The sequence below is a fragment of the Rattus rattus genome, chromosome 12, assembly GCF_011064425.1.
Source record: "Rattus rattus isolate New Zealand chromosome 12, Rrattus_CSIRO_v1, whole genome shotgun sequence".
NCBI classification, from domain to species: domain Eukaryota; kingdom Metazoa; phylum Chordata; class Mammalia; order Rodentia; family Muridae; genus Rattus; species Rattus rattus.
Window position 1 is genome coordinate 41,203,899 of NC_046165.1, and position 6,594 is coordinate 41,210,492.

At 34.9% G+C, this 6,594-nt stretch overlaps 1 non-coding gene across 1 annotated transcript; it reads right to left on the reverse strand.

Moving 5' to 3' along the window:
* Nucleotides 1-292: 292 nt before the first annotated feature.
* On the reverse strand, nt 293-395 carry LOC116914177. The gene has a single exon (XR_004389720.1). It is a non-coding gene; the product is annotated as a U6 spliceosomal RNA (small nuclear RNA).
* Nucleotides 396-6,594: the final 6,199 nt, after the last annotated feature.

Sequence of the window (6,594 nt, forward strand, 5' to 3'; positions counted from 1 at the left end):
TAAGTAACTATATGACAAGGAAAGCTTCCAATTGTTTTAGTGCTATCAATGCATGCAAATGCTTCTATGCTAACTGCTAATGCCATAATATTATACAAAACATGGTAAGAATTTTGATTCCATTATGAGGAAGTCAACATAATTAAAATTTAAATGTTACTCACTGGTAATGCAACCTTACGAGAGAATTAACTCCTATCATTTCTGGAAAGTTTACAAAGCATCATCAAAATATTACTATGAAATACAAGTAGACCATTTTTCACAGCATGCTTTGACCAATTAGAAGGAAGAAAATATGGAACACTTCATGAATTTGCATGTCATCTTTGCACAGGGGCCATGCTAATCGTCTCTGTATTGTTCCAATTTTAGGATTTGTGCTGCAGAAGAGCTGAAGAGGCTTGCAACCCCATAAGAACAACAATGCCAACCAACCAGGGCTCCCAGGGACTAAACCACTACTCAAAGACTGTATGTAGACTGACCCTTGGCTCCAACTGCATATGTTGCAGAGGAAGGCCTTGTTGGACACCAATGGAAGGAGAAGCCCTTGGTCCTACTAAGGTTGGACCACCAGTGTAGGGGAATGTCGGGGGTGGTGGGAAGGGCAAGAGGATGGGGAGAGGAACAGCCTTATAGAAGAAGGGGAGGGGGAGGGTATAGGGGGCTTATGTTCAGTGACCTGTGAAAAGGAATAACATTTGAAATGTAAATAAAAAAAATAAATAAGAAAAAAAAAGAAGGAAGAAAATAGTGTCCTTCAGTCTTCTTGGAACATTCATTCACTAGTCCTTTCCCCTAACCAGTTTGCTGAGATACAAATAGTCTTTGCCTTTGGATTAGGCACTTTGCAACTTAGTTTCTAAATAATTCATGGAGATGGGGTATTTTGAAAAACTGGTTACTTCCTGTTGTTCTCCACTATATGCTAACAGTAAGGAATAATAAAGGCAATAGTTTATCCAATATTTCTCAAAACCATGGCAAAAACAAAAGGCAAACAACTCTTCAAAGAGAAGCATATGAATATTAGGAATAATATTGTTGAGTAGAATAAAGTAGTAAAATACATGTAATGTGAGAAAATATTTTAAGATAATTCAGACATTGTTTTTATCTTATTAAAGATATATCCATATTAACTTTAAACTTCAGCATTTATAGATCATTAAATCAATTTTATGAATAGTAGTTTTCTAATAATTCTCTCCATAAGGAAAAGTCTACATATCATATGTATTCTGCCAGGGCTCCACTGAGGTCTTCATCTCATTTCCCATTAAAAATTTCAGCACATAGCTGGCATACATGCAATTGTGAATATCATGCCCAGAGCATTTCTTTCTTTTTTTTTTTTACTGAAAATACAATTCTTTGTCTCTCTCTCTGTCTCTCTGTCTCTCTGTTTCTGTCTCTGTTTGTCTCTCTGTCTCTCTCTGTCTCTGTCTCTGTCTCTCTCTCTCCCCCTCAACTATATCTATGTCTATTTCTATATCTATCTAATCATCTATATGTATATATCGTATATCTATGTAGTATATATTATGTATATATGACTATGTATATGTGTGTATATATTTATATGTACATTTGTATGCATGCATGTATGTACATGTATCATATATATATACATATATATGTGTGTGTGTGTGTGTGTCTGTGTGTGTGTGTGTGTGTGTATCTTACAAGGGGTTTATTGTTGTTTTGAACTGGAGTCTAAGGAATGCAGGCTCTAATCAAACCCTGACCCTCTTTTTCTTTCTTTCTTGTTTCAAACATTTATTTATTCACTTTACAATCCAATATAAGCCCTTCCTCTCCTCCCATGACCTCTTCACAAAAGTCTCCCACACCATGACACCTTCTGCTTCTCTTTTGAGGAAAAGCAAGCTGAATAGTGGTCTCTGCATGTCATTTCACTGGCTGCTTGGTGGACCTGCTTAGAGGACAGTTATGAGAGTTTCCTGTCTGCAAGCATAAGAGATTATCATCAATAGTGTCAGGGATTGATTCTTACTCATGGGATGGGTCTTAATATTGGGCAGTCAATTTTCAGCCATTCCCGCAGTCTCTGCTCTATCCTTGCCCTTGCACATCTTGTCTGCAGGGTCCATTTGGGGTCGAAGGTTTAGAAAGTGGTTTGCTGTCTTTATCCCTCCACTGGCAGTCCTGCCTGGCTATAGGAAGTGGCTATTTTAGAATCCAAATTTCCCACTCCTAGAAGTCTCAGGTGGAGTCACCCCCATAAACTATCTGGTTGTCTCCCTATCCCAGGTCTCTGGCAAGTCCTAGAGATCCCCTGTCCCCCACCAATCTCATTTCTCTCTCCTCTGATCCCCTTACATATGATCTCTCCTATCAATCCATCTGCCCTCCTCATCTCCTCTTCCTCAAAGTTTCCTGTTTCCACTGACCTCACATATCTATTTTGTTTGCTCTTCTAAGAAAGATTTCAACCATCCTTACCTATGCCCTCCTTATTATTTGGCTTCTTTGGGTCAGTTTATAGCATGATGGTCCCGTACTTTATGGCTAATATCCACTTATAAGTGAGTACATGTCATGCATATACCTTTTGTGTCTAGGTTACCACACCCAGGATGGTTATTTCCAGTTCTATCCATTTGTCTGAAAAAAAAATCATGATGTCCTGAGTTTTAATGGCTAGTGATATTTCATGGTGTAGATAGATATACCACATTCACAGTATCCATTCTTCAGTTGAGAGACATCTGGGTTGCTCACAGTTTCTGGATCATCTTTTCTATGTCTTCCAAAGTCTTAGGTTATAGAGAAGTCTTGAAGCAGTTTTTTTTTTAAGTTACATTCTTTTATTTTTGGAGGTTATAATATAGTACATAAATATTCCTTCTCTTTTCTTGCACTCAAAACCTTCCTAATACACATCCTTTCTCTTTTACAAGTTTATGGCCTCCTTTTTCTTTTGGTATGTGTGTGTGTGTGTGTGTGTGTGTGTGTGTGTGTGTGTGTGTGTGTGGTGTGTGTGTGTGTATGTGTGTGTGTTATGTATATATGTATGTATGTGTATATGATGTATATGTGTATATATCCCTGAATACATAGTGTTTTTTTCTGTATAATATTAATTTTATGCATATTTTTAGGGATGACTTATTGTTATTAGATAAATAATCAGTGTGCTCTTTCCTGATGAAGACGATTACTACTGTTCTCAGCATTCCTTAGTTGCCTATATGGCTTTCTGTAGGCTTGTGGTCTTGTGGATCATTTAAAGAGTCTAGGATTGTAGGCCTTGACTCAGCTCACATTTAGGAAGCCAAATTGAGGGGACTTTATGGATGGTGCCTCTTTTACTCTTAGGAGACACAGTTCCCCTCTGAACTCTATAACATTGGGTTTTACAATCATTTTGTCCCCCCTTCAGCAATGATCACTTGAGTATGGAGGTTGCAGTGAATATTTAGCCATTGGAATATCAGGACACATGATATTGCAAATACACATGAATGCAGGAATGCACATAAACACATGAATATGTGCATATGGATACACACACAGACACACACACACAGAATCCTATACACTTCCATGCACATACAGGCACAAATAAATGAGAAAAAATTCATTATCAGATGGCATACTAAGGTTATATTTTAATATATATCTTTCCTCAAGATTTTTGTCATATGTATTATATGTATACATGATGTTCTAGGTCTTTTCAAAATATGAGAATGTGCGTTTTTACATTTAATTTTAAATATTAACACATTACTAAAAATTAAATATAAATAAAGATTCCTGTGACTTTTTTCATGCCAACTGAATCTATTTTAACATTTGACCATTAAAATTATTTTTCTCCAAAATAAAATAAAATAAAATCTGTGAATTACTTAGTTGATGAAAAGGTTGCATTTGTGCTCACGTACACATATGCATGTCTGTGTTTCTCACATGGTAGAGTTATAAGCTCTAAGAAGAAGGCTGACTATGTTAATTTATTCTCCAAATTCTTTATATTCTATGCAGATATTCACTAGCTATCTCTTTTGTTCTCCACATTTTCTGAAGCACAGGGATATAATAGTAACTCAGAAAGAAGCAATGTTTTATGCCCTGATCTTATCAGTATAGCAAATGACTACCCAGAAAGGGAATTGTGTTATTGGTTAGTAAAACTTTGATATATATCTGTGATTATTCAATGAATAAAAGAATGGCACAGAGAGAAAGTATAGTCCAAACTTTACTCATCCACAGAACATTTTTTCCTAAATATATCATTTTTACAAAAAGAAATAGAAATAGTTTTACTGTGATAAATAAATTGTGATGGGCTGTAATTTTTTACAGGACAGGCCTACCTAGAATGATTCTGATTATTATCAGTATTATAATGAATTTTTAGTAATATTTAGTCAACTGAGTTTTCACTTCTAAAGAATGTTGGGTGAGCTTTTAACCTTTAATTTACATTTGCTCTTCCCATATGATCTTTAAGAACTTTGAAACAAGGGCAATTTATTATATCTGGGTAACCTCCTCAGTGCGCAAATATAATGCAGTACCTAAGTATGTCTATAAAGCACAAGTAATCTCCGAGTAAAAGGACAAGGCAATTATGGCAAAAGAAAAGAGAAGACTTTCCAGTAAAGTAAAAGAAGGGAAAGCCTTTACTGTTACACTGATCCAAAGGATTTAAGAAGAAAGAAAGATTCAGCCTTTAGGACAAAAATGAAATGCAGAAAGAAATATGGACACTAAGCCCAGGGAAGAAAGCGAATGGAACAGGGCCATAAGATCCCTGTTTATGAATTCATGATCTCAAATTTAGGCAGGGATAAAACTCTTATGCATGATGAGCCAACATAGACAGATGTTCAGAAGACACCACTGATTAAAGGATACTTGTTTAGCTGGAAATGTAATTCTCTTGGATAGATGAGTACTTCACTGCAAATGAAAATTTCAGTTTGCATTACATTCACGAGTTCCCTCCCCAAGGTTAGCACCTTCCATAGATAATTGAAACTAATGAAATTTGATGTTATCTTTTTATGAAACAGTTTCAATAATTCATAAAGCATTTTAAATTTAAATGTTATTTTCCTTGTAAACTGGAGACAAAATTAATTACTATGTTTCTTATAACCTTAGAAAAGCAATTCTATTTATCTAGATTATAGAATATACATATGCATATACTATATACTTAACTGTATAGTATTATGGTCTTTGTGCAAAAATTAGAACATCAAATTATTAATATATTTATACTTAAAGAGGCATTTAATGCTGTATTGCTTAGTATTGAAAATAATAATTAATGCCAGTTAACAGAGACAAATGTGTGAATCAGAAAAGACAAATCAAAATGGAAAAAATATATTTTATACATACACACATATATATATATATATCTATATACATATATATCCATGCAAATCTGTAATCTGGCTTATCAAATTACATTGAAATTAAACTCATCATTAATATTGAAATGACATCTATATTTTGGTAGTGACACAAGTAATATATCATAGCATTAATGTATTTTAATTAGCATTTTCTCCAAAGAACTTATAATCTTCTGTTTAACAGCAGATTTATGAATTCATGGAAAAGGTAAATTATATATAGACATATACATATATATGTAAAATGATACTTTTTTTAATGAAAATATGTATATGTCTCTCTATATATTTATATAATATGTAAAACCACTGGCGCTTACTTGAAAAAATACACACAGAAGCGGTAGGGCATTGCCACTGAAGCCCAGCATACCAGATGCTGCGCTCTAGCACTCAGATTCCCTTCTGGTCCAAGGATTATCCTCGCAGCTGTTGGAAGTTCTACAAGCAGATGGTCCTTGTCAATAGTCCTCTTCATTTGTTCATGTTGTGGAGGACTGCTGGTTGCCTGGTTCATAGTCCTTGCTAATAACGTCCTTATATTCAGTAATCCATCATGGCTGGTACAGAGAAGCATGGTCCACTCTTTGACTCTTAGCTTAGAGAAGATTTCATGTTCTAGTTTGAGCTGTAGAATCAGCTGATGATGCCTTTCTCAATATAATAATGGGGTCAAACTCTGTCTGCCAAATGTTCCCTCTCTTTCCTCATAGTACCTCAGGAATTGATCTATAGAAGACACGATAGTAAATTTTGTGTGCTCTGATTTCTCTCACAAAATTGGCTTCTCAGATATCATGTATAGTCAGACAATTGTCACATGTCAATTTCTCATCTAATGTAACATATGTTACTAATTTTGTCCAAATATTTCCATCCTGTGTGGAGCAGAGACACGCATAAGACCCAGGAAGAGAACAAAATGAACAAGGTACAAGAAATTCATAAAAGTTGCAAATTTTGTAAGGTTATGGACATAGTAAACAACTGATAGGGAGATGACTCTATATGCAATGGAGTTCATGTAATTTGTGCTCAGACTACCAGGAATGAAGGTTTGTGAGCAATTATTCATGATGGAACTAGATTTCCCATGATCCTTCCAAATTTGAGTCACCCTTCTCCTGTAAGTCTCCATTCATGTTCCCATATGTAACACAAATAAATACAATGGTCACAAAAGGTTTGA